This window comes from Bombus pascuorum, unplaced genomic scaffold, assembly GCF_905332965.1.
Source record: "Bombus pascuorum unplaced genomic scaffold, iyBomPasc1.1, whole genome shotgun sequence".
NCBI lineage: Eukaryota > Metazoa > Arthropoda > Insecta > Hymenoptera > Apidae > Bombus > Bombus pascuorum.
Genome location: NW_026869731.1, coordinates 1,662,217 through 1,676,770, shown reverse-complemented (window position 1 = coordinate 1,676,770; position 14,554 = coordinate 1,662,217). Strand labels below are relative to the sequence as shown.

Genomic DNA, 14,554 nt, shown 5'->3' with positions numbered 1-14,554 from the left:
CACGAATATAATGTCTTCTTTGTTCAAGTTGTCTTAGTAACGAAAACAGTTTGTCTTTTTTGAAGTTGCATTTATGTCGGAGGTAAAAGGAATAAATAAACATAAAGATTGAGAAAACTAGTTAACGAAATGAGAAAGAGATAACAATATGTGAGATTATTATAAGAATTGTTTAAGAAGATTGCAAAATTATTTGAAAGTAAAAAACAGAAAGTAATGTAAATTTAAGCATAAATTTAGATAAACTGAACTTTAGGTTATTTTATAGAGCTTCGTATTAATTAGGAAAAATTTATTTTTATGCCTGCTACTTTGACAAAGAAGAAGATAAAAAATTAGAGATAGTTACAGATAGTTTTCGTCTTTAGATGCCGAAGATCTGTTGATAAAGGATAAAAAGGACATTGAAAAGATAAATAATAATAAAGGAAATTATTGATTTTCTAAGAAGGATATAAACTATTTATATTTCACCAACTCCAACTTCAACGTATCATTCGTGATTTTCATTCATTTACAATTATTATTGAAATTTACGTAATTTTAATTTAGTTTATGGTTTTTCATTCCTACCTTTTATAAATAATCTTCGTAAAGTGCATCTAGACGTTACTTAAATCAGCCTATTACTTGTACCAATGTAATGGCGCTTCTAGCGAAAACAATAATTTTATTTTAATAGCATCAAACATATAAAAACTTCTTCCATTACAGAATTTGTTTAAAGTATTTCTTTCTACTGTATCCATTACATTGAAACATTAGATCATATACTTCGTTGAACAGAAATAAATGGAAAAACATTCCAAAGAACGTATATACGTTACATCTGACACTGCCCTTTGAAAATTGATCGCGAAGAATTAACGATACGAGTCTCGAATTAAGTGGCTTCTATTTTCGTCTAGAGTGTGAGTTATCGATTCGAAGCTACTTTTTTGAGCATGAGACACGAAACATTTTGAAGTCTCATTAGCACTGTAATGATACACGATTATCGTGATTATATCGGTAAAGTTTGAAATAAGTTAAAAAATGTACATATAGAAACAAGATATTCAGTGTAAGTAGATATTTCGCAGAGTTTACAAAACTACTTAAACAGGACCATCTCCAATGCTTATTATAATAATTGTATTTGAGATGATTGCATTCGTGTTGTCTTTTGTTTTACTAAATTTATGCTCGTAATAAATCCTGCAATTTTTCCCAGATTGATTTCAAATTTAATTACTACATATAATCACGACCGCCGTTTCTTATTACAACATTAATGAAATTTCAAAGTATTTCGCGTAATACACATAATGTAGCGTTCAAATGGTTCCACGAGCCATTATATTTCATACGAAAACATTTTACTTCGTTACTTCCGCTTTAAGATGGATGACGCGTGTATTATTTAGCTCAGAGATTGGAACAAACTGAAACTGAGCAGTTGAAATAATCCTTGGCAATCCGTAGATGTAATTACTTGAATATTCGCATCTTTGTTCTGTATAGTGGTGGTAGAAACAACGTTCAATTGGAAGCTCCGCTTTAAAGTAAATCCTACTTTCTATTCTGTTACTGAGTGGATGTACGTAACCAAAATCGGCTCTAACGACGACATCACAAGGCAATTATCCTAATTGTCACTTTAGATGTTTCCGAAATTTCCTATCGGTCGAGAAGGAACGTTTACGTGAAATCGAAGCGACCGCTCGTAAACTCGAATTTCCGCCAAACTGCGGTTCGTCGTACCGATGACTGATTCGACTTGATTATAACCGTTGATTGTTCGTACCTGTCAGCAATTAATGGTCAACTTATACCGTGACTGAAGCAATGGCAAAACGATAGGAAATAAAAAGCATACGGAAAAAGGTATGATAAGTCCATTTTTTTTGTTGATTATCTGACTTAAGTCGCATAGCTGTTTGGTTGGTAGCATAGCCAGATATATTAATAACGGTTCCATTTTAAGAATTTTTAAATACTACGGATAATAGTTTTTATAAATCTGGAATTATCAAAATAATTACCTTTTGATTAAATAACATGATATCTCGAAGGTACTATGTAAGATTAACTATACTTTATTTAAAAAAACGAGGTCTTATTATGCAGCAACAGAGTAGAAATTCTTATTAGCGCAGTAGCCTAACAGCATAGTGGATGAAAAGGTAGTGTGTGTAGGTATGTGTACGAGGGTAAACATTTCCAACAGCGAGTGAAGAATTCAGGAACGAGAAGTATATAACGGATTCCACCTGTTGCGCGACTCTTCCAAATACGTTTATAGTACCATCAAGATTACCTAAATCGCAGTCTAGCATTTATATCATGGGAAACTTCCAATTTATCTTACAAAAAAAAAAAGAAATTCTTATAAAAAGTCACATAAGGTGGAGAGATCCGACGATATAAGAGAAAGTCGAAAGTCAGCGCGGGACGCTTTCCCGGACGATAGAGTAAATTATTCAAGCCAGTGAATCGTGGCACAGCAACCGCCGCCAGCCTGTCCGCCCCGTTCGAGGATTCAATCCAGTGGAAGAGGTTCGCATTTAACACGGCGTGAGTCCGTTCTCTACCGCCTTTTCGCTCGATCGACGACGATTGATCGCAAAGGGCTGCGAAACGACATCGTGTTGCTCTTCACGATTCCGAACATCCAGCCATTGGCAGACGCGCTTAACGCTCGTTTTAATTGCGGAATTAGGTTGTGCTTAGTTGTCACGCTTGCGCGGACACTAATATCCGTCAGCACTCCCATATCCATCAGTTATAATTTCACCCTGTTATAATCCATTTATTATTTCATTTTTCGTTTCTAAAGATAAGACTACAAGCTTTTCTTTCACTGACATCTTCATATAGTAAGAAATACGAACATTACTGATCGAATCAAATGTATAAATGCTGATAATAACCCAAAGACATCGTCAAAATAAACACACAGCATATACACACATTGGACATGTTAAGGTTATTTGATGTATGTGGATACAAAGAAACGCGTGGATAAAATGTAAGATAGAAAATATATATATATTGTGTATATTAAAGTACAATGTGTGGAATACAATGTGAGCTGATCCAGATCCGCACGCTAGCAGTGTTACCCAAAGACTGAAAAACCTTGAAGCCAAAACTAAAGACCAGATGTAGAGTTTTCTTAGATGTGGCGACCACTTCAACAGGCCGTAAATACATATTTCTCCTTCTTATTTATTAGAGACAACGCCATTCGAACAATCGAAGCTCCAAACCGATCTCATTCGAGCATTCACTTAACCCCGATGCAGCTCGTTCAAAAGACTGAAAACTTTCCAAAAGATGGAAATGTTAGAGAACGGAGCATCATAAACTTATTGATTAGTCACGAAGAAGGCGATAGCAACTTTGTGAACGATATCAAACAATCGTTTGATCCAGTGTAAGCATACTGTTACGTCGGCCGACTCTCTACCTGAGCCGGACCTCACCTCGCGGACATATGGCAGCCAGATGCCCGCACATCTTTATTGTGTACTCTTGAAGATACTCGCAGACTGACTATAAATCTCAGAAAACTCTGGCGAAAGTCTTTCATCTCAAACAAGGGCTTTTTCACGAAAGCGTTTTCTAAGGTTTCTGGTTCGCGTCTGGAAAACACGTGAACGCTAAGTGTTCACACGTGCGATGCTTCCTACTCCCAACTTTCCATCGAGGGCGGCTAATACCCTTCCTAGTCCATCGATAGTCTTACTAACCAATAGAAACAATTTCTATTACCCTCACTTCTCCAGCCAAAAACTGTCATCAACAAATCAGATGATTCCGTGCGTTAGACACACCCTTCCTTAGCTCACCTCCGACACAGCATCGTCACTATCAAGTCAGTTCGTCTTCGTCCTCAAATCAGTCAATACGTCTACAACGATCGCTCAGTCCAGCGAACTCACTGAGAAGCATCGTAAAGTCGCAATCTAACATTCTAACCGATCAGTCGCAGTCGCAAACTCTCTGTACGGTCGCGTCCAAATCAGTCACATTGTATAAGATCTAACTCGAACATTCTAGTGGTAACTTCCGATACTATTTAAACCGACACCTTATATAAACTGTAAGTGTTATTGTGATACAAATATATATTTATTCTACAACCGTAGAATAAGTTGCATTCAGTGAATCACCCCGGTTATCCTAAACGAAACGCGGGGAGCGACCATTTCGCGGCGTCGATTAGCCGAATCGTAGCGAGAATTTACGACTCTCGCTGACGCGTTTCCTCGCGACCACGTCTTGTATATTTTATAATCTGAGTTGTGACTTGTGATTTTACGTGACAAATGTGTCGTCGGTCGTTAAATTGAATAGTTTGGTAAAAAAGGCCTACGTGACCCTGGCCACGAGCGGACGCGGAACACGTGCGTTAGTGAAGAAGCCAGAGGGTATGAATCGAGAAATCAGGGAGTGCGAGTTGCCACGAGTTTTTTTTTACATTCGATTTTAGCACCAGCTTTTTTAAAACTCTGGCAATTAGTTAACAGAATGTGATTTAATCATGGAATAGGTCCATTTATTTTGCTTGTAATCCGAATAATAATCAAGATACAAGAAATATAAGTATCCAAATTTAAAACTGAAGATAAAAGACAATAATGAGCAACCGTGCGCTTGTATTTCTCAACTGTTATCTTAGAATATTTAGTAAAACTGCGAATTATTTAAAAAGAAATAAACATTTTTTCATACAAAATGAAGATAGTAAGCAATAATATAAATTTAAAAATGAAAATGATAAATGGTAATACGAATTAAAAATAAGTAACTATATATGCGTTTATTCTTCGTTACTAGCATTTCATAATATCCAATAAAACTGTGTATTATTTTGAAAGTTCGAAACAGAAAAAACTTTCTTCCATATAAAATGACTTAATAATAAAGTTATACTTTATTATTGCAACTCTTCCGTCACACAAAATCGCTTCATAGAATTTTTTCTCTTTGCTAAAAGAATTATGAAAATTTCCTTTATCGTGTTTTCCTACTTTTCAATCACATTTTGTAAGATTATAACCTTTTCACCCTTCCTTTATTACGTGCTTCCATCATCTGTGGTTTAAAATAATATTAAATCAACAATATCTACCTCAACGTTTCAAATGAGTTCTGAAACATTAAGTGACATTTTTTATGGAAGAGTAATTTCAAAATTCAATAATAATTTGTCAATCGACTTTACATTAAAACTACCTTTCCATTTCATATCAGAATTAAATGCACGTTTCTATTGATTTCTTGAACATTTAAAAAGTATTACTAACATTAACTATATGCAAACTAATAATATTAACAAAGACAAATTAATATAGATAACTAAACCAATCTTATTCGTTTCCCACAAAACATTTATCAACTCTCAAAAGGCTTTATATCTTCGAATCGCTTACTTCAACTACTTCGCATAAAGATCACAAAAACGTGATAAGACCATCTTTGTAGGTTTTCTGACATTCGTAAATTCATCGGAGTTTATAACCAAGAATTTCTCTGATCCTTTAAACATTTTGGACTTCGTCAAAGACGCTACAATCACCATAGGCAGAACTGGGTTAACCAATCTGGGAAATAAGCGGCTCGTTTGCCGCATAAAAGCGCATGCAATGCTGTTAATTTACGTATTAGGGAAGATCATAGGTAGACTGTGTAAATACATATATACAATATCCAAAATAAAATACTCGAATGCTTATCCATTTTGATTATGTGCATTATATTATAATTATATTATGTGTATCTATAATTTCTTTCAATGATCATCCGCTGTTATTTCTATCACCTACATATTTTTCTAATCTACTTTTCAAAGAAGGCAATTTTCCATTAATCTCTTCGTCTATCGCGTTAAATTCTTCCGAAATCGGAAGTTTTTACAGTCGTGTAATAACACAATTTTTCTTATCACTAATAACTAATAATAATTTTCTCAAGAATTAGAAATATCCTAGGCTCTTCTGGGACATTTCTATAGCTATTTTCACCAGGATCGAGAGTGACAGAGATATTCTTTTTAGCCGATTTCTACGGCACACATTGAAACTTTTTACTAACAATAAATTTTTGATAGGTAAATTTCGATATTATGAAACGGGTCGATGATACCGAAGAGAAAATGAGAGGAGAAGGAAAGAGCAACGAGCGCTAATTATAAAAGGGTCAAGTGGTCGTATTTTTTACGAGTACTGTTCACTGCTGTTCACTAGCAAAGAGTATAGAGTATAGAGTTACGGGTTTCATGGATTAATAATAGATTTTCGAACACGCTTTGTTAACGAAGGATCGTTAGACGGGTCTTTGAAGAATTCCTTTGACGAAGTTGTCGCACAAGAAATTTTAATTTTAACGCATATACTAGTGATCCAAGGAAGATTCGAATGCTTTAGGTTCTTGGACGAATATTTGTGCCTTTTTATACAAAGTCGATGTTTTTTCTCAAATTAACGATGCAATCCTTTTTCAAATTAACGAGCTAACTTTTAACACGTTAAATTTTCACAATTCCGATTTCGATGGAATGTTCTTCGTTTTTTCGAAACCTGTTACTCTCAACAATTGAAAATCTCCAACTCGAACAGAGAAAATAGGAAAAAAAGAAGGAAATATAAAAAAAGAAGAAAGGTTGAAGAAAAAAGAACAGAGAGAGAGAAAGAGAGTAGAGAAAAAAGGTTATCGTTGAAATTGTGCCGGTATTACTTCAACTTCAAAAATTTCCCTGGAAATTACTCGGCTCTTTTCCCTGCCCTCTCGCCGCTAGACAGCATGGAAACAAACGTTTCCGAGGACGAGTGCAGCGTTCTAGGAGGCGACGCGCTTCTTAAAGACGGCCAGAGAGGAAACTTCAGAGGATGGGACGGTTCCATCCTACTCGTTAGCTGTTACAACTTGCAGGAGCGTGCAGACGCGCGATTTTAGTTTCCCATAAACCGTCATCGACCATTCGAACGGCGTAATACAACCCTTCTGCCTACGAAGAATTTCAATTCGCGACGAACTAAACCTGCGCGAGCCTAAATCAGGAAATTTTGACAGAAACAACGGAAGTATATTGTTTACAGAACGAACCATAGGATGAATGGCGATTGGACTGTTGAGAATTTTTATAGAAAATGCAGATGTGTATGTTGGAATTGAAATTACTTAGCGTTAGACAAATATTAATAGGAGAATTTGGAAATTTGCATTTAGCAAAGTTTGTAATTTAAGTTACGCATTCGTTAAAATGAAATATTAATTTAAATTGGCAGATTCAGAGGTATCGAGACACGTGTAGAATTTGTAAATCTAGGCAGCCAGTGGATTTACAGAATGTTATAAGTGTTGCGACCGTTCGCGGAGAGACGCGGTCGCGAGGAAACGCGTCAGCGAGAGTCGTAAATTCTCGCTACGATTCGGCTAATCGACGCCGCGAAATGGTCGCTCCCCGCGTTTCGTTTAGGATAACCGGGGTGATTTACTGAATGCAACTTATTCTACGATTGTAGAATAAATATATATGTTTGTATCACAATAACACTTACAGATTATATAAGGTGTCGGTTTAAATAGTATCGGAAGTTACCACTAGAATGTTCGAGTTATATCTTATACAATGTGACTGATTTGGACGCGACCGTACAGAGAGTTTTCGACTGCGACTGATCGGTTAGAATGTTAGATTGCGACTTTACGATGCTTCTCAGTGAGTTCGTTGGACTGAGCGATCGTGGTAGACGTGTTGATTGAATTGACGACGAAGACGAACTGGCTTGATCGTGACGATGCTGTGTCGGAGGTGAGCTAAGGAAGGGTGTGTCTAACGCACGGAATCATCTGATTTGTTGATGACAGTTTTTGGTTGGAGAAGTGAGGGTAATAGAAATTGTTTCTATTGGTTAGTAAGACTATCGATGGACTAGGAAGGGTATTAGCCACCCTCGATGGAAAGTTGGGAGTAGGAGGCATCGCACGTGTGAACACTTAGCGTTCACGTGTTTTCCAGACGTTAACCAGAAACCTTAGAAAACGCTTTCGTGGAAAAGCCCTTGTTTGCAATGAAAGACTTTCGCCAGAGTTTTCTGAGATTTATAGTCAGGCTGCGAGTGTTTTCAAGAGTACGCGATAAGGATGTGCGGACATCTGGCTGCCATCCGTCCGCGATGTGAGGTCCGGCTCAGGTAGAGAGTCGGCCGACGTAACAATAAGTAAGGGAGAAAAAGCAGAAATTATAGTATATAATTATAAAAATTTATAAAAAAAAATTTACTATTGATATTAAGAAAAAGATCATAGTCAATTATTTTATTTCATTTTTATAAGAGATGTTTGATATATTTTTCTTTCATTTCCATGCGACATATACACGTATAAATTATGTGTATGAAACTAAATATCTATACAATTTCAAACAATTTTCTACCTTCTCTCAATGTCTCAAATGTTCTACTTATTTTGATTTGACCGCGTTATTCACTGTGGATGAGTAAATCAAACATATAAAGTGACCCCCAATCAGGAAATACAAAATTATGTACACTTTACCACAAAAAGTATCGACTGATTTCTGAAATATATACCGCTGAAAATAAAAAAATTAGCAAACTGACAAAAAACATTACTTACAATGGTGGCCATTATGACGACTTATGACGAAGAGAAGTCGCTTGACGTTTCCTCAGCTTCCGCCAGCTGGCTACCTTCTTCGGCAGACGATTGAACTCGACTGAACACAGAGCACAGCGCACGGAGCCTGCTTGCACCGTTTGCGAAAAAGCAGCAACGCGCACAAGCGAGTATTGACCAATCAGGATCGCGCGAATGGTCATTATTAACCCCACGCAACCCTCGCCTAATTTTTTCTCAGATTTAAAAAGTGCCTTTGCCTGTGTGCGTATATGAGATCCATGGATACCGTGGATACCATGGAAACATACTTTGCAAGCTCCTGTTGTCAGGCAAATCTGACATTCGACGTGGTTTTCCTTTTCTAGTTTACCCCCGTGTAATACGCGATTTCCACTTCGAACGTGGGAGTATGTGCGCGCATATGGGTGTGCTTGTGTGCGTATATACAGGGTGCGCCGTTAGAATTCGGACAGAATTCAATTTGTAGTTCCCACCATATTAGAATTCAGATGTTTGTGCTGATTGACTCTGAAGTTAGTTAAATATGTCAATAAGTCTTCTATAACCTCAAAATGACAGAACTCGTTAAGCAAAACCCGGAATACGATAGAAGAGCGGCGATTATAGAAAGTCTTCGCGCCGGGAGAACGCCGGTCGAAATTATAAAATTCTTTAGCTACCCAAGATCGACGGTATACGACATTGCTAAGAGATACGCAGCCTCAGAGTGGTTCGAGAAGGGTTCTCCTTCTCCGGCGAGAAAAGTTCAGCGTTGTCTCAAGTGAGGGCGACGTCATGCCTCCGCACTTCTTCCAAAAAGGCGAAAGAATCACAAAGGAGGTTTATTTGGAGGTCCTGAAGACAGTAATAAAGCCGTGGATGGAAATTACGGCTTCTGGAAGGCCGTATTTATTTCAACAAGATGGCGCACCTGCTCACACAAGTCATCTTGTTCAAAATTGGCTCTCTGACAATGTGGACATGTTTTGGTCGAAAGATTTCTGGCCTCCTAACAGTCCCGACCTAAACCCATTGGACTATTACGTGTGGGGCGTTATCGAGAGACAAACTAATAAATGCAGGCACCCCAACGTCAACTCCCTACGAGCTGCTATCGAGTCAGAATTCGCGACAATTAAACGCGACCAGTTGAAGTCAGCGTGCTCGCGCTTTAGAGCAAGAATAGAGCAGGTCATAGAGGCAGAGGGTGGTTACATAGAATAAAAGTTCTCAGCAAGGACCCTTTAAATGAGATATAACAACATTTTCATGTGTTTTTGTGTATTGACTTAAATAAACAACTTTCTGCACAAAACTTCTTTTGTCCGGATTCTAACGGCGCACCCTGTATGCTTTAACGAGTGAGCACATACATATGCGCTGCAGAGCAACAGGCACGCGAGAACATCAAATCTGAGTTTATAGATTGAAAAACACATTTATAGAAAAACGTAATTTTCTCATTTATGATGATTATAGACATTATGCATTTACATATTTAATAATACTCGTTAATAGAGTAAAGGTAAGGTAGAGTAAGGTAGGAATGCGACAATCATTGTAACTTCTAGAAACAAAAAATGTTTATTGTTTTTAGTATACGAAACTCTCAATCACAGGTATATAATAAGTTGTGTAAGTAACTTACGAGAATAATATGATAATATGTGTTACGACCATTCGCGGAGAGACACCGTCGCGAGGAAAACGCGTCGGCGGGACGCGTAAATTCTCTCTACGATTCGGTTAATCGACGCCGCGAAATAGTCGTTCCCCTTGTTTCGGTTAACATAACAGGGGTGGTTTGATGAATTTAACACTGTTAACAAGTTGATATATCGTCTATATTCAACATACTCCCCCCGTTGAAAGGCTACCGATCAAAATTCTATAGAGATAAAAGATCGAACTCTTTTATCGTGTCATCGACGGAGTTTAACGTGTTGCTCTCTACATTATCAATTATCGTGATAGGACATGGGACATCCTGTAACGAATTCGTATAGGTCAATGGTTGCAACGAATTGTCGCCTGGTGAGGTCTTCTCATTCGCCCAATCCATATCATCGTGAATGATTGCCTGATTCAATGCGTTTGGTGGCGTTGAATCAGAGTGTGGCGATGCTGCAAGTATTATTATTATTATTATTATTATTATTATTATTATTATTATTCAAAAATAAAAGTTAAATATAAAGTTTAATTGTTCAAACTTCATTCATTATACTTAAACAAAGTATACGCTTAATGCGATTAGGTTTCCAATCTCTCCTCGTTATATACATTGCAACATAAATTTCATTTATTTTTCAGAAACTGTATTCCGTAATGGATTTAATTAAGGGTTTCTAACACTGAAACCATGATCTATGCGCTACAACTATTTAACGTTGGAAAATTAGATCTTTTATATGGACACTGGTAACTTTTGACATGTTGTTTCAGCACATGTCGATATCGTTATCCTTGTTTTGTTAAAAAAGGATGATACATATACCAATTTATTTCAAAACATTGTAATTGTCATATCAATCTTTAATATAGCCAATATTGAAACAATTATAATACAAAGTACAGATATTAATACAAAATGTTATATGTACGATATTTCAACAAAGATATGAGAAGTTATTTAATATCAAAATTCTATACAAGAAAGGGTATCAAAATAATAAAGGAAAAAAGGAATGAAAACAATTACCAATATTAACTTCATTATTCTATCATTACGTTAGAATTTAATAGAAAGTAGCTTTAAAAATCATAAACATATCTTTAAAAAATGCCACAATATTATTATTAGTTCGTTCTGATTGTCCAAGCAATCAATAAGTGGAACAACCACTCTACCCGTAAATCAATCAGTTTCTAAGGTATAACCGCATACATCGAGAGCTGCATACTGACGAATAAAGTCGCTTAATCCAACGAATTCATCGAGAGACATCGTAAAGTCGGGTAGAATTTCTCTGCAACACATTAATTGTACGTATCGCCAGATACTTTGTGACGCTTATATTATTGTATAAGTGATTGTTGAATATAGACGATATATCAACCTGTTAACACAGTGTTAACAGGTTTCATTCATTAAACCACCCCTGTTACGTTAACCGAAACAAGGGGAACGACTATTTCGCGGCATCGATTAACCGAATCGTAGCGAGAATTTACGCCTCCCGTCGGACGCGTTTTCCTCGCGACGGCGTCTCTCCACGAACGGTTGTAACATTTGGTCCTTCGAGCCGGATTCAGTGGTGAGTGAAAAGTGCACACCAGTAACACTCACTAAAAAATATTATTATTATGCGTTCCACATATGTAAGTGTATATACCGATATAAGTTTAAAAGACAAATTGGCTTTCCATCAATTTTTTTACCGATTCGAAAACGATAATATATTATCTGAAAATTCTCGTTCAACCGTGATTCAGTTTTTTCGTGTATTATGTACGCAAAGTATTTCCAATCTGTATTGTTTTTCGTCCGAAAACCGGGTCGTTTAGTGTTTACTCGCATGAGAGTATTCGTCGCTGTCAGACGCATTAGCCAGATATGTAGCCCATCGGTTTCAAAGAACGTTATTATTTCAACCATAAACATGATCACGTATTAACGTAAATACTATCATAGAAAAATCTTTTCACTGTCATAAATACTTAAAAAAGAACATTATACGAAATAACGACATGGAAAATGGATATTACTCACTAACAACTGGAATAAAATCCACTTCTAAATATTCCAAAAGTTATATTATAATAAATTATTATAGTTATATTGTATAAAAGTTATATTGTTAGTATATTGGCTAGAAACAATAAATGTAAATATAATAGATTTTTGTTGATACCAATTTCTACCAATGATTAATTTAATTATATTAATTAGTATATATTAATTAATATTATTATAGATACGATGTTTTTACGATACTAAGTTTATAGTTTCATTTTTTTCCTGTTACCGTTACTATTGAAAAATTGTTGCTTATATTTTTATCTACATATGTAATCACAACATAAAAGATATAACTTAGAAAAAACAAAGCTGGCACCCCGCTAGGGGTAGCCACCCACATGCTATATTTATTTTTTATTTTATTTTATTTTTTTTTCTTCACCAACGAGATATAACACTTTACCAAATGTCCACAAGGACAAATTGTAAAATAACCAAAATAAAATAAAAAACTAATCACATAAAAACAAAAAAACAAAAAAAATATGTAATCAAATATTAAATATTTTGCAAAAAGCTATAAGTTTTCATGTTCATGCTAGCATAGATAATCTGTAATAGATGAATGCATATAATCTTCTGAAAAATTGTTATACTACCTAAAATAGCTCGAAAGTTATTGAAATTTTATTTATTAAATGGTAAACAGGATCTCTAATGTAATTATTACGATACATACTTATTTCATTCAAAAATACATAGATCTTAATATATATGTAAATACATAATAAAATATATATAATAAATGTTTTTAGTTCTTTCAATAATTTTATTATTATTTATATATGTATATTCATTTAGTATTACTTACTGCAGTATTATTTCAATCTCAAACGTATGTTTCAAATAATGTATACAGGGTATATCCTGTAAGTTTAACCGCCAATTTTCAAATATTTCTGATACTCAAGTATTTCTGAGCGGCATTTCCTACAATTTCTGGAAGGAATGTTTTGCACAAAAGTCAGATAATTTTCGATCAACTACATGTTTGTAAATTACAAATTTTTTTCCGATAAAAAGTTGAGATCGTCATGATTGATTATGATTCTGAGATCATTTTGAGATGATCTTGAACTCAGAAATTTAAGTTTAACAAGTTTAAGTTAACAGTATTAGTTCATTCTAACGTGTAATGATGTAGTACAAGACAATATTATTATAATCGTTGGATAAGTTTAAAAACTTATTCATTTGGCAGTATTAGTCTTATATCTAATATATGTTTTAATAGAAATGGGATAATTTTCCATATCGTATTTGTAAATCGGATTTGTAAATCTGAAGGTCATCTAAAAGTCATAGTTTTGTAGGACGTTGAATTCGTCTTGACGTTAGCTGCTACTCTGTGGAGTCCAAAATGCCATTTAAAAACTCAAGGTCGCCTTGACTTTTTATTTAAAAAATAATTTTTTGGATATTTTTAATACTCAAACGTGTATCAGACCGAAAATTAAATAATTTTTATCAATAATATTAACAATTTTTGTTAATCGTCGGAAATATGTGAAAATGATTCGTCCAAAGACATACAAAATATATCTCTTAGTTGAATAGCATGTACTTGAACATAAGACGTAAATATTTACAAAAAAAATAGATGAAAGAAAAGGAAAAACTGCCGAAACCCGGGGTCGAACCGGGGACATATAGATCTTCAGTCTAACGCTCTCCCAACTGAGCTATTTCGGTTTGTAATAAAGGCGGTTCCATTTAATTTCAAAATTATATATATTCAAATTAATCAACTTTTTAACATTTATAAAATATAAATAATATATTTTTATGTGACAAATGTAACATCAGCATATCGTTAATACAAATGTGTCTTATTTCAGTATAAAGTACATTTTAACTATTGTTTTGAAGTTGATTCACTTTTTGTTGCACGTTTGAAAACAACATAACCTATATAAATAAATTAATTATTTGTAAAAATATATTAAATTAATTGTTTGTCGTATAAATTCCTCTTAGTATCTTATAACACATTCGACGTTAATACTAATTTTATTCTGTTTCCAGAAAAATTTGTACGCAATGTTATGATTACATTCATTATAGTTACATTCATTAATAGACTGAAAGAATCACTGAACTATACTTATATCTGTTGAATGTTAGTAATAGAGGAGTAAGTCTTCTACATAGCGTAGAAGATCGGAGCATAAACTAAGGTAA

General features: G+C 34.9%; 1 non-coding gene across 1 annotated transcript; it reads right to left on the bottom strand.

Annotated features, from left to right (window-relative positions):
- Positions 1–13,992: 13,992 nt before the first annotated feature.
- Positions 13,993–14,065, bottom strand: Trnaf-gaa (transfer RNA phenylalanine (anticodon GAA)). The gene has a single exon. It is a non-coding gene; the product is annotated as a tRNA-Phe (tRNA).
- Between the last annotated feature and the right edge of the window lie 489 nt (positions 14,066–14,554).